This window comes from Protopterus annectens, chromosome 1.part1, assembly GCF_019279795.1.
Source record: "Protopterus annectens isolate FY-2018-M chromosome 1.part1, PAN1.0, whole genome shotgun sequence".
In the NCBI taxonomy this organism is placed as follows: Eukaryota; Metazoa; Chordata; order Ceratodontiformes; family Protopteridae; genus Protopterus; species Protopterus annectens.
The window spans coordinates 1633170910-1633196682 of record NC_056726.1 but is presented as its reverse complement, the minus strand read 5'-3'; the positions used below and the strand labels follow the sequence as shown (position 1 = coordinate 1633196682).

Genomic DNA, 25773 nt, shown 5'->3' with positions numbered 1-25773 from the left:
AACCTGCGTGACCACGATACAAAATCTGGATATATTCATGTTGTAAGGATAAAGGAACAGTTTTAGGACCTTTGAAAATAATACCATCTTTCATCAACATCTCATTTCTGTAAGGAAAATAAGTTTGCACTTCAGGTGGTACAAGTAGATTGTTTTGACAGCCATCCAACATTAATGCAGTGGTTGAGCTTTTGCAAAATTGTATCAGTCTTTGTATGATTTCTCTGCTAGAGTCTCGTGGAGAAAAATTACGCACATCCATTATGTCAAAGTCAAAATTATCAGCGTCAAGCTGTTCCATTGTAGTTTTGTGTGATCTGGATAAGGTATCAGCCAGATAAACAAGTTTGCCTTTTGTATAGCCCATTTTGAAGTTGTACTTTTGCAATTTGAGCATCATTCTTTGCAATCTCGCTGAATGCATAGGCTTCTTTAGAATAGTAACTAAAGGTGGGTGATCAGTTTCAAAATCTGAATATATTTATGGTTGAGCTAATCATGAAACTTTGAACATGCAAATAATATTGCCAAAAGTTCTCTCTCAATTTGAGCACATTGCAATTTACTTTGCGTAAGGATTCTAGATGCATAGGCTACCGGTCTGCCTTCCTGAACAACAACTTCGCAAAGACCAATTTTGATGCATCACAGGAAAGTGTTATTGGTTTATTGACATCATAGTACCTTAATGTAGGTGAGGTGCCAGTTTTCTGCTTAAGGTCTTCAAATGCTTTCTGGTGCAGTTCCAACCAAGACCATGTAACATTTCTGCATGTCCTCTCTCTTAAAAGTCAACTCACTGAAGTGTGGCATCAACTTGCCTAAATAGTTGAACATGCCAAGAAAATGTTGTAGAGCTTTAACATTATCTAATGCTGGTATCTCAAGAATGGCTGCTTGCTTTGATGGGTCTAGTCTCAACCAAGTGGTGGTAATTAAATGACATATGTAACTTCTGGTAGTCTGAATTTGCACTTCAAAGGGATTGAGCTTTAAGTTCACTTCACTTCATGTGCTCCATGTAGAACTCTCTTAATGTTTCTGTCATGCTCTGCTTCACGATTGCCTCCAACCAATAAATCGTCTACTACTATGGCACAAAGATAACCAGAAAAAATTTGCTCCATTTCAAACTTGAGTTCACTTACAGAATTTATTCCAAATTTTGCAAGTGAAGCCCCCCCCCCCCCAAGGCCTAGAATTATAACATTCTGCTTTTGCTACGTTTCAACTGCCCAGGTGTTTTCCCACGGTTCTACAAATCTCCCTGGTAGCCTGCCCCTGAAAGAACTCATCAGGATTCTGCAGTGCATTTGTACAAAAACAGCCCCCCTTCCAAGACTAGAATTATAACGTGCGTTTCTTTTTTGCTACTGTTGTATCCTAATTTACCCTAACACTGTACTCCACCACATGTCCGCTAACAGCCTACTGATTTACTCCTTCAATCTCCTTTCCATTCCCTTGCCCATTTCCTGGTATTCGCCTGCAGACTTTCATAGTTTGACCACTACGTGTCAGTGTTCACCCATTCCCTGTTCCTCCAGTTCACCTATAGCAGACCTGTGTAAGCACCACACTCCCATAAATTCCTCTGTTTAACTTACCTTATTTTTCTGCATCTGGCCCAGTGTCTTTCTCTGTATCAGCTACATTTGAGCTTGCTCTCTAGCTCCAGGTTTTGTCTTGTACATCACTGTTTTTTTTTTGGCAGGTCTCCCACCTTCTTCTTGGCTCTACCCACGCCATTCGCCCTACAGGCTCACTGCTCCCCTACCCTGCCCCCATTCCCACCCACCCCCACTACCTCTACACTTACAGCAATTACTACCACTCCCACTACCACTTTTACAAAGTCCAATCCGCTGCTCCCACCCTTCTCCACATCATAAGCATCCACTCTCGCTACCTCCTTCTCCCTCATCATTTATCTATACTTGGATAAGTCCATTCAACTATCCACCAAACGTTATATTCTTCCTCAGCTGAAACACTAAATAAACCATTATGTTTAATAAACCTGTCTCCTTCATAACCCTAACACTTCGCCTTGTCACCCTATCCTTCTTTACCTTTCGCACAAGTCTCCCTAATTCACATCACTCTACCTGTTTTCATACTACCTGTCCTTACCCTATACAACACAAACATCCTGCAACCTCCATATCTCCCTACCTATACTCCTTCAATAACGGTCTTTTTCCTTATAAACTTAATCCTACCTATAGATATTCTACTCCAATGCCAATTAACATTATTCCTACAGACTATTTGACCCACAAACCAGATAAACACTCAATATACCTTTCCCCCCACATCCAACAACTAATTACCATCCTTCTCTCTGGCGACATTCATCCTAACCCTGGTCTCTCCCCACCTCCCAAATCTTCTCCCCAAACTATTATACTATTAGAAAAGACAGAACCCATAAGAAAAGGGGTGGAGTCACTTCTCTATTCCTGCTCCCTTTCAGTTACTCTTTACACAAATCCTGTCCCCCAATTTTCCAATGCCGAACTCTGGCCCTACTTCAATTGAATAGATAAAAACAAATCTGTCTAGTCGCTCTTTATATTCCCCCTGGAGACAATATATCCCCATTCTCGATGATATCCTCTCCTGGTTCTCCTCTAATATTACCAACAAGACCATAATCCTTGGTGATGTTAATATAAACTGGACCACCATTCAATCTCCCACAAACTCCTTAAACATAAACCTATATAACTTCTCACAGCTAATCAACTCTACTACCTGGCCCTCCAGGGATTACACCTGTGGTAGTGTACTCAACTGGATTCTGGTCTCCCACTCCCATTATAGTTCAGATAGTGGCACCCTTCCCAACTCTTTCAGTAATCACCTTCCCAGTTTCACTCATCGCCTTCCCTCCCCTTTACAACTATCCCACACATTTCTACATACTCCCTCAAAAACTTCAAACCTGATAGCTTCTCTAACTCTTTGAAATACACAAACTAGAGCCCTTTAAAAACAAACACTCTCCCCGGATAATGTTTCCTCAACTCCCTGAACGAATACAAACTACTTTGTAACGATGTTTGCATCAAATTGCAAATCTTGCTTCTCCTTATTTCAAAACTATAAAACAAACCCTAAAAAATTCTGGAATGGCATCACCTCCCTCCTTAATCCCAGTAAAAAAGAATCCTTGCCCTGACCCAAATGCCATCGCCACCCAATTTAACTATTTCTTCATTGATTCCATAGTCAAAACTAACATCATCCTTCTCCAATAAACACTACATCCTCTTCTCCTATTTCTTCTTCCCCAAACACTACCACCTCCCACCCTTTTACCTTCTATATCAAACCCATCCCTACATCTACCATTAAAAAAACTCCTTCAGAAACTGAAACCATGCTGTATCGCCCCCAAAATCCCTCCCTACTTCCTAAAACTTGCCACAAACGCTATTGCTTTCCCCATTCCAATAAAATCGGTCAAGACAACTATGTACCCAAACTCTGGAAGAAGGCCATTATCATCCCCCTTCACAAAGGGGCAACATTAATTTCCAATTTTCGACCTATCGCTATCCTATCCCCCTATCTCAAAGGTTCTCAAAAAAATTTATCCACCTACAACTTTCATCCTGCCTCATAGATGAGCAGCTGCTTACTGCTGCTTACTCCCACACAACACAGATTCAGACCCGGACATGGTACTACCACTGCTCTCCTCTCCTTCCTCGAACCCATCAATAAAGCTCATGATTCTGGCTGCTTTGTCTCTACCCTCCTTCTGGACCTATCAAAGGCCTTCGATATCTCTCACAGCCTCCTCCTATCAAATCTCTCTAAACTTAATCTATCAGTTTCGTCAATCAACTGGTTTATTAGTTACCTTTGTAACATGCAGTCAAATGGAAAAAAGCCACCTCCCCCTTCTTGAATACTCCTATAGGTGTACCCCAGGGTTCTATATCAGGTCCCCTACTGTATTTTCATAAATGACTTCCACCAGACCATTCCTAATGCTAAACTTATACAGTACACAGAGGACCCTTACAATTATCTTCTCAGCCACCTCTATCTCTACACTTGTTAAACCAACCCAAGACGCCTTCTCTTCCACTGAACAATGGATGCTAGATAACCACTAAGCTTTCAACGCATAAAAAACTAAACTCATGACATTTACCCCTTCTAAAAATTCTACCATAGACAAACTCATTCTGCATTACTAGTCAGAACAATACATCTCTCGAGGGAGTATCCCAGGCCAAACTTCTAGGTGTCCTTAATAACAAGCAGTTTAAGTTTGATACTCACCTACAAATGAATATCAAAAACACCCACCAGAAACGTGGTATGCTATACCGCCATATCCATTTCCTCACCCCCCTCTACCAAGTTTGTTCTCTCCATCACATACCTCATACCCTTCCCTCTTATATGGTGCCCCACTTTTTACCAAACTACATTCTTCTCTCAAGACAAAAAATATTCCTGTTGTAACAAAATTTCCAAATTTGCTACAGGGTACAACTCTTCCACCCACCACTGCAATGCCCTTCACAAACGAAACTAGCTAGAGCTGCCCAACTATCTTACCTACATTTAACTCACCCATGCTCACAAACTTTTCTTTAGTCCTATCTGCCCCTCCCTTGCCTCCTCTTTCAAAATGCATCTACCTGATCGAATTCTAAGATCCAATAACCAGAACCTGATTGAACTGCATAAGCTTGTCCGTCCACCAGGCAAACTTCTATTATCCTATTCTCTAGCACGCCTTTACAACTGCCTGCCACCTCTAATCCGTACCACCCATAACCAATCACCCTTTAAGACCTTGTTTCACTCCCATCTCACCTCCTTCTGGGAATGTTCCTGCTCTCATCCCACATAATCTCCCTCAATCTTAGACCCAGTTTTCTCACCCCCCCTCTTTTTACACTTCACCCTATAATACAATCCTCAGTCCACCCTCTCCTCCACCTTACTTTTTACTTCCCCTACTTCTTACTATTCCCTCTTTACTTCTATACTAAACCTCTCCTGTCCCATTCCCTCTTTACTTACTTCTATACTAAACCCCTCCTGTCAAACTCCCCTCGCCTCCTGTCAAACTCCCCTACCTTAACTCTCTTTGGAAACCTATGTGAAGCCTCTTTGCCTCTTCTGTTATATTTCCATTCCATGAACAAAGTTGTAAATACTCACCAAGGTTTTTTGAGCTTTAATATTTTATTTTTTTATACTGCAACACTGGTTTCTTCACCTGCATTCTGTGTTACTAAATTGTTAAAAATTGTATTATGTTGACTGGATTATATTGTAAAATATCTTTTAAGTTTTTCTCCCCAGGACTCAATTGAAAATGGCCTCCACACGGCCCAGTGGACTACCCTGGTAAACAAACTAAGTAGGTAAATAAATAAGTAAATAAAATTACTGATAAACTCACCAAACTAGGCATCAACCCCTATATCACTAGATGGGCTGCAAATTGGCTCACAGATGGAGTCTACTACTTTCACACTGTGTGTTCTAAGTCAGACTACCAACCAGTCCCAAATGGAGTCCCACAGGGATCAGTCCTAGGTCCTCCTGTTCGGCAGGGATCGGTCCTGGGTCCTCCTGTTCGGCACCTACTTCTCAAAAGCCCAGGCCAACACAAAGGGACTCTGGCTGACCAAGTTTGCAGATGACTGCAAGCTGGGAGCCATTAGCTCCCCAAGTGATGCAGACATCCTACAGAAAGGCCTCACTGAGACCAATGACTGGTGTCAAAACCATGGCCTTAAGCTTAATGCCAAAAAATGTGCCATCCCCTTTAGTAAAAACTCAGTTAATTACTACATCAATGGGAGAACACTGAAGGCATTACAAGAGATCTGGGAGCAACCTCTCCTTTAACCACCACATTGCCACTGTGGTCCCACATTGCCACTGTGGTCAGAAAGTCCTATGTGGCACAGGTCATTACCAAGGGTTTTTGCATCCAGGAAGAAAGTGGTAATAGTCTCTCTACTCTTCCCTCATTAGACCAACCATGGAGTATAATGCCCCATTTGGCATGTACCTCACTAGACATCTGCAACAGCTGGAGAGGTCAAAGTACCTCACAAAGAGCATTCCAGGCATTAAATACATATCCTACACGGACAGACTCAAAAGACTCCAGTTATTCTCAGTCTCAAATCACCTACTTGGAGGCGATCTTTGCTTGACTTACAAAGCCATGTCTGACCCAGCTCTGTTAGAAATACTACATCTAAAGAAATCCCAATCCCTCTGCACCATACGCTCCAGAGATCTCAACCTCATTACCACAATCAACAGAACATGCGTGAGGGACAGGCTTCTCACCCAGAGACTGTCCATGCTCTGGAATAGACTTCCCATACATATCAAGCAGAGCACCTCGCTATCCCTCTTCAAGAGAAATCTTGATGAGTGGATGCGTAATGGAAAGTTCACCCCAGGGATCACTCCAGCGGCTCTACTTGATAGATGCACTGGGAACCAACGTCAGGCAGCAGGATGCCAGAGCACTTCTGTGTGCTAGGCTTATAAAGGCTCCAGGGCCATTAGCCTAGTACATGCCTATGAATAAATGGCATCCTTACAAATGTCTGCCAAATCAAGCATCACTTGCCAAAATGAATTTGCATCCAAGACAAAAAAAGAGTGGCATTTGGTAGTAGGGCTGCAACTTCCTTGACTGTAAACACTGGATGATGCAGTCTCTTTAATGCTCTGCTCAAATCTCTTGGGTCAATACATATTCAGATTTCATCCGAGCCTAACTGTATGATGTTTACTTGATTTGCAAAACTTTTGAAAATGGTTATATATATATATATATATATATATATATATATATATATATATATATATATATATATATATTTTTATTTTATTTTTTTTTTTGACCTGTGGCACTGCTGACTAAAATGCTAAGCATTTCTCTCTTCTAGGCTCATGATTGGCACCACAACTGCGACAGTTAAAGCTGGATTTGGGTTTTGTTGATTCCCGCTTGTACTGTGCTGAGCATGCTCCTTTCTTAGAACTTGGGGAAAAACTATGTGGTTTCCAGGAGAACCAGCAGGGGCTGTAGCCGCTATGTGCTTAGGCCTTGCTTTTGCTTGCCACATGTTGCATGCTGTCTACATTTGCTCTGGAGCTTGCTGAAACCATGCTGTTATCACTTGCAAGCATACTTGTGTACCTTTCTGTAACTTCATGGATATGACAAACCTCATTAGCTGTCCTCAACGTTAAAGCACGGTCACAAAGCAAAATCTTTCTTACAGCAGCACTATTAATACCACATACAAGCCTTTCCTTTATCGTTTAAAGTCACCAAACAGACACATTTTAGCTTTGTTTCTCAGGCCAGTTATGTAAGCTGCAAAAGTCTCTCCTGGTTTCTGATCTCGTGTGTAAAACAAATGCCTCTCTAATGTAATACAGAAAACTCTCAGTTAACCAGAACTCAAACAACCAAAACTCTCAAGAAACTGGGGGGGGCTCGAAGAAATGAGTACAATTTTCATGTGTTGCACTTAGTTCCCTCCCCTGCAGAAACATATGTTTTTAGAGTTTTACAAAGGAAGATGGGAATAAATTCCCTCTCTCCGCAACCCAAGAACAAGTCAAACCAAACAAATAGTATAGATACAGTATTAGTCAAGCTTCTTTTTAATAGTAACTCTCAAGCAACCAGAAACTGCAGTTGTCCGGCATCTACCAAGCCCCACGGGTACAGTTAAATGAGAGTTTACTGTATTTGTCTGGGGGTTACACATTTCTCTGAATTAGCACTTCAAACACTTGGTTATTAGTCTCAGACTAAGGGAACAGTTAATCACCCCCCCCAATGGGTGCATTTGTACAGACATGCCTACCTACCACCATCCAAGAACTGCCCTCAATGATTTGCTAGTGATTTGCCAGAAAACCACAATTTCATGAGAAACGGGAGGCAAAAATCTGGACAGTTGAGAGGGGTATGTTGGCATTCAGCACACTACACACACTGCAGTGATTACACTGGTTGATATGAGGTTTGGGCATGGCTTGCTGCTGCACATCAGGTGGGTTAATACACTTCAGTTTCGCCGGACTAACTATAGCATCCCACAATGTAGCCAAAAATTTTACCTAGTAAGTTTCATAGTTGCCCCAAACTACAACCGAACAGTACACTAACATGATTATAAAAAATAGCATTCATTAAACTACAAAGAAAAACACCACATTTTATTGGGATTTAGTTGAATACCAAATTCTTTCAGCTGTACCCATCTTTCCACCCGATTAGCAGTTGAATAAAATCGCTTAATTGACTCTCCTTGCTGCAACCATGCTGCGGCTGCTGCAACCCCCCCCCCAGCTAAGCAGAAAGCAGACATGCTGGCAGTCTGTTCGCGAAGCTGACGTCATCGCGCACGCCTCTGTACACAATGCCAGCAAAATTAAAAAAAAAAAAAAAAAAAAGGGGGGGGGGTTGGGAATTAAAGGGGCCACTTGGAAATTCGTGGCACCACATTATTTTGGCCTCAAAACCAGTAAATTCGGTATGGTTGAGAGGTATGCAAGTGCTGGTGCATACAGAAATGAATGCTCTCTTTCAATGGCCTCTGACCCCAGCTAAGTTTTGCAAAATGAATGCCCTGGTGCATGCATCTTTGCCAGAATGAGCTGCTTGTGTATATATATATATATATATATATATATATATATATATATATATATATATATATATAAAAAAAAAAACACTTCGCTCAAATATTCTCTAATTCTCTGCAATATTCTGATCAAATATACGTGGTCCTGGTTTTCAAAATGCTTCTTCTGCCATATTAACACATACCAGAGAAGGGTTTTGCAAATATGCATGAACACACAAGAAATTTATGCCAGTATTCGTAACTTTGTCCAATAGCACAAGCCTCTGAATAACTCAACTTTGCGACACAAGTCTCTTGGGCACTGTAATACCAGTTATTGTACTGTCAGAAATCGCCCTTTACCAGTGTAAGAAACATTTCAAAATAACTGCACTGTGTGAATGAGCTGGACAGAAAAAACGCAGTCTCAGAAAAATTTCAGGGTAACTGCATTTTGCGAATAAACAATGGCGGCACTTTGCGAATAGACACACCCAGCACAAGAAACTTTTCGAAATGGCTGTACTTCACGAAATAGTTTCACTTTGCACGCAAAAAACTCGGAATACATGCACAGTAATAAGCACACACTGTAAGCACTTTTGCATACTTTGAGATACTTTGAATAACTCTAGTTATGCCCCAAATACAATACGAAGTAGTAGTAGTTATGCCATAACACAGTACTTTGCCAAAAAACATTCAGTTGCCTTGCTTTATTTATGCATAATGTGCCCTTTTTTGCCCTTATTAGTTTTGCCATTGTAATGTGTGTCAGTGTAGGGTATCTTTGTTAGGAAGTTGCTAAAAAGTTATCTAAGGGCTACGTTAGTTAGGGAAGGCTTACTGTCCGCCTTTGTCTACAAGGGACATGGGGGCCAGCCTGGGATGAATTTCCAATTTCCCATCCATTGGTCAAGATTACATTTGAATACAGTTAGGGAAGGACTATTCACATGGATGGGAAGTCTATTCCAGACAATAGGAACCCTTCGAGTCTCAAAGCCGCCTCCAGCATGTTCCATTTACTTCCTTGGCTCTAGATACCACACCCTTACTTATAGCTTGGAAAACAAAGAATGATTTTCTTACTACCTTGGCTGCGTGTTGGTCAAAGGCCAGATTACGGTCTACATATGTTCCCAGATCTCTAACTACCAGGTCAAGTCTTAGGGGTGTCCTACCAATGGAGGAATTTGCCTGGGTAGATGCCTTTCCAAAAGGCACTATAATGCACTTCTGAGTTTTAATCTGTGACTAGCGTCAAGGGGAGAATTTATGATAGCTCCCAATTTGCAGTAATCTGAGAACTTGGTGAGCCAGAGGCCCCTGCCATTAGTATTTATCGCCAATAAGTAGATGCCAATCAGGAGGGGGCCCAGCACCAAACCCTATGGTACTCTACTGGTGACCTGGCTCTTGCTGGAGACAAGACTCAAGTCAGAATTGCTTACACCATCTGTGAGCCAACTCGCAATCCAGCAAGTTGTGTAGGGATTTATGCCTAGCTCAGCAAGTTTGCTCACAATACCAAAGTGGGGCATTATGTCGAACATCTTAGCCATGTCTAGGTAGGTGGTATGCACCATTTATTCTTTATCCATTACCTTGGTCATCTTCTCAAAGAAGTCTACCAAGTTAAGTATGTATGACCTTCCTTTGACAAAACCAAACTGGGATGGGTCCAGTGTCTGTAGGCTGCCAAAGTCTTTGTTGATAATTTTCATAATAAATTAGTTACATAGCTTTGCATACTATACTAGTCCACTCTTGTGAAGAGGGATAACCATTGCAGTACTCCATTCACTTGGTACATAGCCCATTTTGAGGCTGTAGTTGAAAAGCGACTTAAGTGGCCCTGATAGGTCATGTTTCAGGCTATTTAATATGCAGCCTGGGATATTGTTGTGCCCCATTAAGGCTGTGTTTTTAGCCTTATTCAACACCACTAATGAACTGCTACTGGCTGATAGTTGGGGAGGTTATACTGCTAGGGATCCCTTTAAACTATTTCTGACCTAGTAAGAATTGTTTTTGTTTAAGTGTATCCCTCCCCATCTTGATATACAAATTCTACCAAAAATGACGTACCCTCATCCAAAGCATTTCTGCAATATACATTTCCTGTTGAGCAACTTAACATTTTTCATTGTACTACAAATGTTCTGCTAGCATATTTCCTGGCAAACGGGGCTGTCATAAGAGTATTTTGAAATCAGGGCATCAGAAGGATGTACAGGTAGACGAAAAGGGTTTCTGAAGACCTCTACATCACGTATCTGAAGACCTCTACAGCACACACACATTACATATATATGCCCAACATCAGGGAATATGCCCCTTTCCCCATTGATGTGCAATCCCAGAGTTGGTATATATAGTTGTGGGTGGTGTGCATTTGGCACATGCTTATTTGATACATTACACTGTGTTTTTAAGTAACTGTTGGGCAAGTGTTTACTTTCTTGCCTTTACAGTTAAGTAAATTAAACGTTTTGCTCTTTTTGCCTTTGTAAATTAGTATTTTCGTCTCTGTAAATTAGTCTTCGGTTATTTCAGATTTTCACTTTGTGAAGTAGATACACACACGCAAAATTTCATAACGTTGAATTTCATAACATTGAGACCATAACATCGAAAATTCATAACATTGAAAACTACATTGCACAAGTAAATAATATCACCTCCACCTACACCACCTAACAAACACACTTACTACATTTCTGATGTTTTGGTCTCAATGTTATGAAATTCAACATTATGAAATTTCAATGTTATGAAGTAGACCCATACACACAAACATGTACACAAATAAAATGAAAAAAGCAGAAGTTCCTGATGTTTCATGAACACCATTAGAATCACATGTAGCGCTCTGTATACTTGTTTTAATGTGCATTTACAACAAGAACGAGAAATACAGATTTCAACATGGAACATGACTATACCTAAATAAGAATTTTAGTGAAGACTCCCTCCCCAAAATATGTCACCTACTTTTAAAGAAAGTAGGCTTTGCAGAGTTGCTTCGCTGAAACATAGCTTTGCCTGAGACACCATATTCAGGCTGCGAGATTTTAAATGGTCATGACTGAATGGGGTCTAAGAATGACAGTCAACAACGGCAAGTGCAACATTTATATATAACAATTAAAGAGGGATCAAAACATCAATTTATCCATCCAGTCATCATCAGATTACCTACAAAATCAAGGTCAGGGTCATGGAGAGCCAAAGCAAATCCCAGCATTCCCTCAGTGGATACAAGGCAGGCAGTAATCAGAGATGGGGACACCACTCCACTGCAAGACACATGCCCACAACTATAAAGTAGTTGGTGGGCTGCCAGTTTGCCTTTTTAAGAAGAAAAGTGGAACACCTGACAAAAACCCACACAAAGTGGGTGGAAACTCCAAAACAAAAGGCACCCCAGCTGAAAACAAAAGTAGTGAGAGATGGCACTGCTAACTAGGGAGCAAAGCACACGCACAAAAAAAAATGCATGGTGAAGATAGGGGAACTCAATATCACGTTTGCTATTATTATAATAATCAAATTTTGCCCCCATGTATTTTGCCAAAATAGCCAATCCACAGGTTGCACAGTCCTGCAGTACTTAATACAACACTACAATACTGCAAAATATGTATCCGTTTGTTACTTGGAGCACACTGCTCACATTCTGAAGCTGCTTTATTATTAATTTAATCTCCACCACTTATACCACTTACATCAGAATTGCAAATAACATTGCAAAAGAAAATGGGAGATTTAACAACTTCTTTACAAGAGAGCATCTTCTTAATTGTAAGTAGAGCACCTTACTACAATACAAGATCTAGTCAACAACTTGTGCTTCTAGTTAGTAAGAAAACTCCTATGGATACCTTTAATATATTACAATATTAGTCTATGGTTTAATTTAGGCAGTCAGGCACTGAGTGTTCATTTTTCTCTATGAGGTCATGGCAACTGTTTTCAGCTCTGACATCATGTTCAGGGGACCATCTTTATCAGCAAAACAAAATGAAAAACAGTTTTTGCATCAGAAACTCTAACTTTGTACTGCATATGGTAAGCAGACTTGCACTTGTTTCAGAAAATGAACAAAACAATTTAAACTCCAACACTATTTTCCACTTTCAGCATTCATACAACTAAATGGACTTCAACAAAGTGCATTCTTAACATTCTACTTCATCCCAACCAGCATTTCATCGGTTCATAGGTAGGTACTAGGCTATCAGCCCTGGGGCCTATATAAGCCTAGCCAAAAAGGTTCCCTGGCTTTCGCCACCCAAGAAAATTATTTTCTTGTACCCCTGCTGAGCAGTGCTGCAGAAATGATCCCGGGGGTGAATTTTCTATTTCCCATCCAGTCAAGATTTTTCTTAAAGAGGACCAATGAGGAGCTTTGCTTGACATGAATGGGTTTTTTCCAGAGTATGGGAAGTTTCTGGGACAGGAATCTATCCCTCCAGCATGTTCTGTTTATTGTGGTGACAAGGTTTAGATCCCTGGAGCGTGTGGTATGGAGAGATTTCTTTATGTGTAGCATGTCCAACAGCTCTGGGTTTGACATAGCTTTGTATGTTATGTTTCAAGAAATTCCTTTACATTCACATGCTATCCACACATTCTCGATCAGTGAATTTCTTTTCAACAGACTGTCTTGTTCCTGTGTAATAATTAATAATAGGAAAACTATAAAATTGACACAAGGATGACAGTAAAATTGTTTTTAGTTATTAGAATAACCCCTTTTAGGGGCCTTTTGATATCAACAAATTTGTATTAAGAATTAACCAATGGTTATTAACGCTCCTTTTTGATTTCCAAAATTAATCCAAGTTATGCAAATTCTGATTACTTTTAATTATTCATAAACAATAAGTAAAAATCAGTAATGTCAGTGTTAATTAGTGCTTTCAGACCCAATGAGTTTCACTCACATCCCAATTTACAGTAAGGTACAGTTTCTTAATAGTGTTTAAGCCCTTGGAGTAAATTAAACTAATTATGCTATAGCACTACACCTACATGTAAAAATCAGTACACTACATCTTCATTCATTAGGTCCAGAACCTAGGGAAGCAGATAAAACAAAGTGCCACTACATAGAAATGGTAATAGAAAATATACACAAGGCATTTGCCAGAAATGACCCACAATCACTTATATTGGGAGTAAAACGAATTGTGGGTTCATAATGTCAACATTACAGTGAAACAGACAAGTCAATGAATACAAATTAAGAGCAAACTAGCAATACAAAGTAACCAAATCACCCCCTGTGAAAAAGTTTAACACCTCACCAAACCATTATGATGTGGTCCCAAAATCAGGTTGACAGAAGACTGGATAACACACATTAGAAGGTGACAGGTCTCAGACACTGTTTAGTATTAAGGAGAACAAGTTCTGATCAGTCACACAAAAAATATTCAATGCCCTAAATGCTACTGTCCCACACAAATTTGTTAGCCTTTTCAGTCCTAAATTTAGACCTTTCTGTGAAGGGTCTTCCACTCCTCTTCCAATCTATCATTGCAATGCAATCTACACCCACCTGAAGTACTGAAGTTCACCCAAGATTCCTTGGTGAGAATGCCCAAGACAGAAAGTGTCCCCAAAGGTGCATAACAGTGGGTTATTGGAAAGAGAGTTTTTGAAGCAGTCCATTACCAAGATCTGGTTGTCCACTAACTCCATCCAAATGTGCATGAACACTTAAATATGCAACTGTACCTTTCAGTTTCACATATTTATGCCCATCAACCTCCTTCAGATGGTGACACAGATCGCACCACAATGAAAAACAGCAGCAGACCCCTGCATGCTATAAGCCATTTCAGTTATAATTAAGGCAATTTTATAGGCATGTGCCTGTCTCAGCAATAATGGAGAACACCGGACCATGCACAAGTTCCGTTCAAGAACGAAAATGCCAGTATTGCCTATGAAACTACCAACACCAATAAAAGTTCAGGAGGGACAGAGCAAAAATATAAGGCAAAATCTGGGACAGAGTCAACAGTACAACAGGCTTTGCAATCAAAACACACACAAACATTCTCTCTCCCTCCCTCTCCTCATCCCCTCTTTTTCTACCTCCGTCACACACTGTTTCATTCACATACACTTACCTACCGTCTGAAATGCGAACAAACCCACTGATTAATCCAAATCACATAAGACTAGGTATTATTAGAGGTTTCCTCTGTTTTGGCTCACGGAAGTCCTCCTTCCTGTCGCTCGCAGACTCTGACTGGGTCTGGTTACTAGGCGACATGACATAAAAACACATGCAACAGCAGAAATGCACCAATAGGATTTTGGTAATCTAGAATGGACTTACTACAGGATGCACAAAGAGGCAAAATACCGCCACTATTCCAGGATTCAGGCAAGACTTGAAACTCACCGTCACTAGTTGAGACTCAAGAATCAGGATCAGGAAGGATTCGGGAACACCACCTTCAGGTATGCAGCAGCAGCCACCACCAAGGGAAGTAAAAGAGGAGAAACAATTGACTGCAGCTGTATTGAACGGGAATTAAGCAGCCTACAAATAAAGTTGCAGCCAATAGTACTGAAGTTCGGTCAAGTCATCACCTCCCCACCCCCATGGTTACAAGTCAGCCGAGGCAGGGGTTATGTTGTATTGAAGTAATCCTCCCTCCCCACCTGACTGCACAGGAGTGGGCATGGCCTGTAAGGCTGACATGTCAAATGGCCGGAATGTCGTATGCAAATGATGTATGATCGACTGCCATGCAGATTTGCCAGTGACATAACACATACATTACGGTTAGGATGAGGGCTACACCTCCAACAATTCATGCAGTTAAGACCAGGTACACGGCAAAAAGACTAATAAACATAGACCAACACACAGGCCAGCACTCGCACTACAGTGAATAGATAATTAATAAATAGTAAGTAAACATAACTTTATTCTGCCATAACAGTGTACCAGTTTTGGCTTGGCCTTCATCAGTGCTTCAATACCAACAAACAATGTTATGAGACTTAAATACATAGCTCTTACAAATGATTGGTCAAGTCCCAGAGGAAATAAGGCTCCCAGCCTAATAATCCAACCTCTCTCTCTCTCTCTATTTAAAATGGTGTGCCAGCCGCCTTTCTTATCCCTCCCCGTTTAACACATCTTATCAATAATGACAAAATGAAACACTGCAGTTTTGTGCTGTAAATTATGTTTATATAAAGCATTGGATCCTATGGCACATCTAATGTCACTAAGACGTTCAGAAATCCTGAGTTTCAATGAACGTGAAGTTTGTCCAAAATAAAATGCTGAGCAACTACATGTAGCTGAATATATGACCCAGCCTTATCAAAACTCCCAAAAATATGAATTTGAAAGGTGTATATATACACCCTGGGCTGCACAATGGGACAGCAGTTAGCACTGTCCCCTCACAACAAAAGACCCCCCCCAAAAAAAAAATACTATTTACCCTTTTTACTGTGGTCAAACTGTAAACCAAACAAAATTACTTGGTGTTATTATTGATTTGCTGATGAAATCTAACTACCATCGTCAGAGATCATGCAAATGATGAAGCTAGAGAACACATTGCGGCTTTGTATTAGAAGTACCTCACAGGATGTGTAGTAGCAAGTCCTGCCCAAACCACACCTTCCACCAGAGATTTCCTGAGGGCAGAGTTCAACTTCAAAATATTCATGCATGTTTTGCAAATGCATGCATCATGTAATAAAACACACTTCCAAAAGTTTTATTTACAGGATAGTCGAAAGGTGTGATTGTATCAATCACTGCAAGAGATAAGTACGCTGTCTTTCTATAAATACTGAAGCAAACATGTACAACCTCCCACTTCACTCATCTGCTTTCTCTGAAATCCCCCCAAAAGTTCCCTTTTGCACTTTGAAAAAGTTAATGCTTATATTTCTTGACAAGTGGTGGTGGGATAGAAGTCCTCAGCAGTCCTTAGTGTTGCAATAGTGAAAATCAAGAGAGTCATGTGTGTTTATAAATGTGTTTTCCAATATACAACCAAACTATATTTTAATAGAAAGGGTCAGTTTCCCAAATGCAGATTTTAATTTCATTACTACTGCTTCGCAAGATTCTGCAGCCACTTGAATTTCCATCATACGATTTTTGTTTCGAACTTCACTTGTTCTGTACTCTGCTTGTGTTACCCTATAGTTAACCACAAATGCCTACCCATCTGTTGGTACTGGTCCTTATGCTAACATATCCCATATCTCAGTATTGGCTGCTACCATGGCTCTCAACCAGCTGTGGTATAATGCCACAAACAATCTGGAGCACTTTAATATATTATAACTCTTACTTTGGGATTTTGACAGAGTAAGTGAACACAAATTAATATACAAATAAGCACGCTGGCTTTCTATAAACATTAAAACAAGCAAGTACTGCCTTACCTCACTCATAGGTTGGTACTAGGCTATCAGCCCTAGGGCCTATACAAGCCTAGCCATAACAATTCCCTGTCCATTTCTTCCCACAATATTTACTTCCCTGGACCTCTGTCTAGCAGAGCGACTGACGTGATCCCCAGGGTGAATTTCCTATCTCCCACCCAATCGTCAAGGTTCCTTTTGAAGAGGACCAAACAGGTGCTCTGCTTGACATGTATGGGCAGTCTATTCCAGAGTCTGGGGAGTCTCTGGGACGGGAACCTATTCCTTCCAGCATATTTTGTTCATTGTGATGACAAGGTTTAGATCCCTGGAGCGTGTGGCTCTGATGGATTGGGATTTCTTAAGTGTAGCATGTCCAACAGCTCTGGGTTTGACATGGCCTTGTATGTTAAGCAGAGATCGCCTCTGAGTAGACAATATGCGACAGATTATAGCTGGAGTTTTTTTTTTTTTTTTTTTTAAGAAGGTCAGCATAAAGCATCTGCTTCAGGCCTGTGATTCTCTTAGTGAGGTATTTCTGCAGCTTTTCCACTTGATGCAGATCTCTGCAGATTCATCTGCTTTCTCTGCTTCCACTCACCTTCTGCCATCCCTGCTCTATGCCGCTCCAAATTTCACTAATATCAAAGTCTCATTACTATTAAAACTATAAAATTGCAATAACGGCTGTCTAGCCCTCAATGAAATTAGCTTGACCGGAACTGGCATATGACCTAACTAATTATAATTACCATGGTCCACAATCTCATTTAAAAGCCTGCAAACTGCCTAGCTCTAAACATCGTCATACAACACTATGTCCCAAAATTGCTGTTCTCCTAACAAATTTCGCCTTAGTACAGTTAAACCTATAACTGCTGCAGGACACTCCTACTCAAATAGCATTGCCAACTATGAAAAGATGTCCCTTTAACTGTTAGAACTACTCCAAATATCAGAGCCTTCAAATCGCAACTCAAGCTCTTTGTCCTTGCCATTAGTGTGTTGCAGTACATCCCCAAGCTAATGTGCTTAATAGCCTATGAATAATCATGAGGCAGGTGAAGGCATCGCCATCAATATTCATTCCTTATTCATACACATCATCGGGTGTGGGGTGGTGAGTGGGGTTTAGGAGGGACTGCGCATCCAGGGGATTACTACATTAAAGAATATTTCAGGTGGGAAGGGGACAGGGAAGAACATTTTTTCCCCCTGATGGTCTTGCTACCCCCACCCCCAAGTGTACGCTATAGAGTACGTACATAAGTATGCCTACCGAAGTCTTGGTTGTACTAACTTCGTAACTGAATGACAGCAATATTTTAAAATCATCGCTAATTTTGGATCTTTGTCCCGCGCTACTTTTCGATTTCTCCCTATTCTTGTACAAATAATTTGAGAGCTAGGGATATCAGCTTTCGAATGCTAACTTTTAAAGTGCTTCAGTTCACTCAGAGAAAATAAATACAAATTGTTAACTTCCATTTAGTTTAATAATGTGTACTTTATTGATCACTAAATAAAATTCTGCAAAATCAAGATGAACATAGAACTATGATATCTTAGTGGTCAGATATTTTAACTTACAACTGCTACAAAGCTGTGCCATCTTCTTTTTTTCACACACCATTTTGTTAATAAAACTGCTATTAGAATGCATTATATGAAAACACTGACACAATAAGCTAACTCACCAAATTACTCCGATTAAATACCAATGTTTAAAAACACAAATGCAAAACCTTTCACGTCCGGAGCCGGAAAACAAAAATTTCAAACGCAACCGCCACCCGTACACCAATAAAATAATTCGCTGTCTCTGACGCCAGTACGAAAGCGCAATCGATGTGTACGTAATTTTATACGTCCTGTCATGAGAGTTGTATTGTAGATGTACCCATGGTAAACGTAATTCCTGTACTTGGGTTCCTATCCGTAGTATCAGACGCATCTGTATCTCCTAAGGAAGTGTCAAGTTTTTAGAAGAGCGGCGTGTGTGAACCTTGTTAATGTGGCAAGTTAAGAGTGATTATTAGAAAGTATTATTGTTTTTTTTTTCTGGATTCCATATAGTATAGTGAATTATAATGTAACGTGTGCATAATTGCCCAGTGTCTCACATCATGTAGTATGTCTGTCATTGTAATCCTCAAAATGCTGTCTACTTTGAAATTCTATTTTTTACATTGCTTAGTAAAGTTAGAAGCATATATTATTAACTGTTTGGTGCACGTTTTGTAGGTATATTCCACTTTTGTCGCCTCACAGTAAGACGTTGTCCTATTCGATTCTCAGCTAGAGCGTCTTCTGTGTGGAGACATGCGTGAATGGGCGTACCTTCGTTGAAGGATGTGCGTCAGGGCCGGCAACTCGACACATAAAAATCTACTGCCAATCATTAGCGGACCGAAGTTCCGCTGTGGCGACCCCAAACCGGGAAAAAGCCGAAAGACACAACAACATTCCACTTTTCAAACTTGATTTATCCATCCACATAACTTTCTGACATTTTGGTATTTATGAGATTGTTTAGTTTAGGTCCCTCATAGCATGGAAAGCAAGGCACAGATCTCCCCTCAGGAGCCTCTAAGATACTGAATAAAGGGACAGCGCTTCCAGTCTTTTCTAAGTGTTTAGGGATTTTTTTAAACTAGTGATTATATTAGTTATGAACCCCTGGGATCTTTCTAATTGTTTTAATATGTGTAATGAGATGCATTGTATTCAGAAAATGGCATCATCAGTGCTGAGTATAGGAGCCTATGACCTTTTGTTCTGTATGATATTCCTTTTGGCAATAAGCAGTGCTATGCGAAAGGGAAAGGGCTTTCTGACTATTGATAATACATGATGATCAAAACTGAGGGAATTGGCAACCAATGTTCCAAGGTCTTTAACAACATTCTTATTTTGGAGTGAGGTGATGATTATGCTGTATGCTGATGAGAGGGTTGTATACTTAATGAGATTATTGTACTTTTTAGTATGTAAGTTGAGCACATTTTTTAGTATGCTAGTTATTTAAGAATGTAAGTTCTTGTTGAAGTGCCTTGGCATTAGAGAGGGACTTCATATTGACTCACAATTTTATAGTCATCTGCACACTTAGTTAGTTACAAATCTTGGTTCTTGGTCCGTAAATCAAAAAGCAAATGTCAAACAAAAGAAGTCCCTCACTTGCACTGCAAGGCACCACTGCTTACCTTCACTCTTCGTGATCAGGTTCCCGCTGCCCACACAATGTGGGTTCTTTCACCCAATTTGTTATTCATCTTGCTGTATGGGTATCTGTGTAATGTGATCATTGGAGATGATGTCAAACATATTGATCAGGTCAGTGTACACCATGTTAACAGTATGACCGTTGTCAACCCTTTCATAACCAGACTAGACAAAGCTAAACTGCTGTGAGTCTAGCCTGATAAAAGTTTGAATATCATAGATTATCAGGTCAGTTATAATATGTTCCATGGCTTTGCAAACAAGACTCAGGCTGATGGGGCTATAATTCCTGGGGTCCGTATTAGGCCCACCATTGTGGAAATGCAACATTGCTGCTGTGCACTAAACCTTAGTGAGAAAGACAGCAGCTAAACTCTAGTCAAATAGTTTAAGGAGTGATTCTGCCAGGGCTTGCTTAGTATTATTTGTTAAACAGCCAGGTATATTATCCGGTTCAATGGAGGAAACCTTTAGTCTTGGAGAGCACCTTCAGTATTTTCTGTACTTATCCAACACCAGCTGGTTGGATTAATTTTCCAACACTGGCACTGCAGTGCAGCAGTGGGAGGGAGTGCTGTATTCCTGTGTGTGCTATTATTTTAATGAGATGTTAAACTGAGGCCCCATCTACCGGAGTTGGTGGTAGCTAAGGAAGGTGGATGTAAAAGATGCTGTGGCGCATATCAAACAAGAGTAGAGAAAGTTTCCCAGTGCTTTAGTCAATTTTCCACTTGTCAGTATGAATACCACCTCGGCTCTTCTCAGAAAAGAGGCCATTGGCCTAATGAGACTAACCCAGTCAACAATAAGTGGACTTTAGATAATCACCTCTAGGGTAAAATCCATGCTGAATTTGTTTGCTACTATGTCTGCATTGTTGACTGGATCAGAGTAGGTAATGCCATTATGAATAGTACTAACAAGAGTGCACAAAAAAGCTGTGTCACCTTGCAGGATTAACTTCAGAATGACATCTCAACCATATGTAAGCAGCTTGATATCGATACATTTACTGTGAATGTTCAGAAAAGCTCTCTTATGTTGTTTGCACTCACCAGAATTTTTTATTTTATTTATTTATTTTACATTTGTTAACCGGGCTGGTCTAGTTGGATATATTTCCATTTTCAGTAGAGGCCCGGGGAGAAAAGCTCCAACAAGATAACAGAAAGAGGAAAAAAAAATAACAATTAAAATGTAATTCCATGCTTAAAAAGGAAAAAAAAAATTTACATGCTAAAAGTATTTACACTTAGAAAGGCATCAGTAAATAATATATATTCATAAAGAGCAGTGCAAGAAAGCACAGTAAGTTAACATAAGGAAGTTTTCACTTCTTATAGAATATTTTTCAACTGTATATAGAGTAGAGTTTAAAACAGTGCAAGACTCACTTGCAAGCTTAATAATTTAAAAGTTTTGAAGTTTGTAAGGAAATGAGAAGTAAAGTACAGAGGTGGAGAGGGTAGTTAGTCAGAGTTGCTACAGGGGCTTAACCAGTGAATTTTGAGGTGTTTTTTAAGTTTTTGTTTAAAGAGAGGCAAGGATGTTATTAGGGTTAGTTCAGTAGGTAGCCGGTTCCAGTTCTTTCCAGCTGTGTTAGTAAAAAGGGAGTCACCAGCCATGTTATTAGATTTTATTATGGTTGCGAGGAGTTTGCCAGAAGAACGTAGGGAATTCAGATTTTTATAGGGGATAAGGAGATTGGAGAGTATAGGGGTGGCTTTGGGTTGGTAAAATATTTTGTGGGCAATTGAAAGTTGGGCAATAGTGAGTTGGTTTTGGAATTCAAGCCAGTCTAGTTGCCGAAGATTCAAACAGTGGTGGGTTCTAAAGGGATTACCAGTGGCAAATCTGGCGATGTTGTTGTAGGAGGTTGTAAGTTTGTTAAGATTATGTTTCTTTAGGTTGGTATAAATAGGTGATGCATACAAAAGAGTAGAGATTAGATGGGAATGAGCAATTCTGGTTCTGGCTACTGGAGTTAGGAAAGGTTTTATTTTGTATAAGGAGCCTATTTTTCTGTTTACTGTTTTAATGGTGTTATTTATATGGTGATCAAAAGTAAGGTTATTGTCTATGGTTATTCCTAGTAGTTTAGTAGTAGAGTCAGGGGATATGACAGTGCCATTATTGGAAGAAACTGAGAGGTCTATGTGGGCAGACTTGGTAGTGGGGGAAAAGAGAAGGAGTTTGGTTTTTTTGGCATTAAGGAGGAGGCAGCGTTTTGTAAACCATGTTTCTACAGTGTTAACAGTTTGAGTTAGCGAATATAGTACTGATAGGGAGTTTGCTGAGCATACAAGTGTTGAATCATCTGCATATTGAATGCAGGTGGCTTGAGGAATTGCTATGTGGAGGTCACTGATACATAATAAAAAGAGTAGTGGTCCAAGAATAGATCCTTGAGGGACTCCGAGGGTGACTGGCAGAACAGATGAAATTTGATTTTCCCAGAGAACTGCCTGTTGCCTATTACAGAGGTAGGAGCTGAACCATTTAACAGCTTGAGAGTCAAAGGAAAAGGATTGAAGAATATTGATTAAGAGGGTGTGGTTTACCATGTCAAAAGCTTTTGAAAGGTCGATGAAGAGTGCAGATGAGGGGATGTTTTTATTGCGGTTTCTGTTAATGGTATCTATAAAGGATAAAAGGGCAGTAGTGGTACTATGAGATGGCCTAAAGCCATGTTGGCAGTCTGCTATTATGTTATTTTGTGTCAGGTGATGTAAAAGTTGCTTGTGAATACATTTTTCCAAAATTTTTGCTAAGGGTGATAAAAGAGCTATGGGCCGGTAGTTTGAGTAGTCGTTTGAATTCCCTCCTTTGTGTAGGGGTATAATATGGGAGATTTTCCACATAGTTGGAACGGTTCCCTCTGTGATTGTTCTATTTATGAGGATAGATATAGGGTAGGCGATAGCTTTGGCTGCTTTTTGGAGATATTGTGATGGTAGTTGGTCAGCAGAAGGAGTACATGGCTTGAGATTTTGAATGAGTTTATAGATGAGAGTAGTAGAGATGGGTTGTAGTTTAAATGAAGGTAGAGATCCTAGTGGGGTAGTGGGAAGGTTAGAATTGTCAGGGTTAAGTTGACTAGTAAGTGATTGTATGGAATCAGTGAAAAAAGAGTTAAAGGTATTGGCAGTTAGATGGGGGGTATTTGGATTAGCATCAAGAGGGGTAGGTGTTTGAGAGTGGCCCGGAGAAAGGAGTTTATTGATACTAGCCCAAAATTTTTCAGGATTGTTTTGGTGTGTTTGCTGTAGTTTACAGTATTAGTTCTTTTTATGTGTAAGTATTGCCTTTTTTGTAGTATTTCTCAGTTGCCTAAAATGTAGTTGATCAGAGATGTTTCTGTTTGCTCTCCACTTAGCCCATGCTTTGTTTCTAAGCAGGATTTGTTGTCTGGTTTCATAAGCGAGCCATGGGGCTGGGTTGGACTTAATTCTAATGGAACGTTTTGGTGCGTGCGTATCCACGATGGATAGAAATTTAGAGTTAAAATACTTTACGGCCTCTTCAAGTGGAAGGGTTCTTAAAGGCTTCCAGTCACAGGCATTAAGTTCAGTTTTAAATAATTCTGAGTTAGTGTTTGGTAGAATGAGCTATCGTAAAGGTGGGGAGATTCATAGGTTTATACTAGGCTGTCTGCCCTAAGGCATTTATAAGCCTAGCCCAAAGTTTTGTGGCTTACGCCACCCCTTATGTTAAAAAATACTGTGCCCATTAGTTTGTTGTGCCTCTGTCCAGCAGTGACACAGAGATGATTCCCGGGGTAAACCTACGATCTCCCATCCACCGGTCAAGATTTCTCTTGAACAGAGCCAGCGAGGTGCTCTGCCTCACATGGACCGGGATTTTATTCCACAGCATAGGGAGTCTCTGGGTGACAAATCTATCCCTCCAGCATGTCCTATTTATATCCATGCTAAGGTTTAAGTCGCTTGCTCTAGTGGATCTGGTAGATTTGGATTTTTTGAGGTGGAGCATGTCCATTAATTCCGGGTTGGACATGGCCTTGTATGTCAGGCACAGGTCACCTCTGAGCAGGCGGTATGCGACTGACTAGAGCTGGAGTTTCTTCAGTCTGGCAGCATGTGACAGATTTTGGAGTCCCTTTATCCTTTTGGTGAGGAACTTTTGGGGTCTCTCCAATTGCTGCAGGTGTCGGGTGAGATACATCCCGAATGGGGCATTGTACTCGATCATTGGTCTGATAAGTGAAGAGTACAGGGGAACAATGACCTCACTTGATCTGGATGTGAATCCCTTCATGATCAGGTGGGCAATGTAGAAGGTCTTTCTAACCACTTTAGCAATGTGAGTGTCAAAAGAAAGGCCACTGTCAACCTGGGTCCCCAGGTCCCTGATAACCTCTTCTGTGCTTAATGGATTGCCACCTATATGGTAGCTTGGGGTTACCTTGTTTGTCCCGAAGGGTATGACTATACATTTTTTGGCATTTACCTTCAGGCCATGGCTCTGGCACCAGTTATCAGTTTCCGTGAGACCCCTCTGAAGGATATCTGTGTCCGATGTACTTTCCACTATGGCGCCCAGTTTGCAGTCATCTGCAAACTTTGTCAGCCATAGTCCTCCTATGTTTGCCTGTACTTCTGAAAAGTAGATGCCGAACAACAGGGGGCCAAGGACTGAGCCCTGTGGGACACCACTTGTGACCGGCTTGGAGTCTGACATGGCGCCAGCAACTCTAACCCTGTGGGTTCTGTCCTTTAGCCAGTTTGCAACCCATCTTGTGGCATATCGGTTTACATTTAAGCTGGTAAGTTTCTCTATAATACCCAAGTGGGGTATTGTGTCGAAAGCTTTTGCAAGGTCAAGGTAGGCTGTGTGGACTGCCTTTCCCTCATCAATGGCCTTGGTGATTGTTTCGAAGAAGTCGACCAAGTTCAAAAGGCATGATCTGCCCTTGACAAAGCCAAACTGGGTCGGGTCCAATGTCTGCAAGTCCCCTATGTCTTTGTTCCTCTCCATAGCTTTGCAGACCAGGCTCGTTAAGCTTATGAGGCGGTAATTACCAGGGTCCGTAGAGGTACCGCCTTTGTGGAGTGGGACCACAGTTGCCGTACGCCACTCCTTGGGCACGTATCCTGTGGTAAGGCTAAGATTAAACAGCTGCCTTATATGCGGGTTTAGTTCCTCGTTGAGTTCGTGTAGCACACAGCCGGGAACACCATCCGGTCCCATTGATGCTGTGTTTTTAGCTTTAGAGAGAGCAGCTTTCACCTGCGCATTTGAGATGTCTGGGAGGCTACACTCCGCTGGGATAGTTATCTCTCCTTTTGGGGGGGGTGAAGTTTGCACTGAACCTGTCTGCCAGTATGTTGGCAATGTCTGTGGGTTCAGTGATTTTTGTATCATTTTGGACTAATTCTGCACTTATCTGGGAGTTTCCACCCAGGTTTCTAACATAGCTGAAGAAGGCCTTATGATTGTCTTTTGAATCTAT

General features: G+C 40.7%; 1 protein-coding gene across 1 annotated transcript in view; it reads left to right on the top strand.

Annotated features, from left to right (window-relative positions):
• The first annotated feature begins 18934 nt into the window (after positions 1-18934).
• Positions 18935-25773, top strand: part of CCHR1.PART1H1orf109 (chromosome chr1.part1 C1orf109 homolog) — a 155297-nt gene continuing 148458 nt past the window's right edge. The window contains exon 1 of the mRNA XM_044083694.1: positions 18935-19092. The gene's annotated coding sequence lies outside the window, so the exon portion shown is untranslated. The remainder of the gene's footprint in view (positions 19093-25773) is intronic.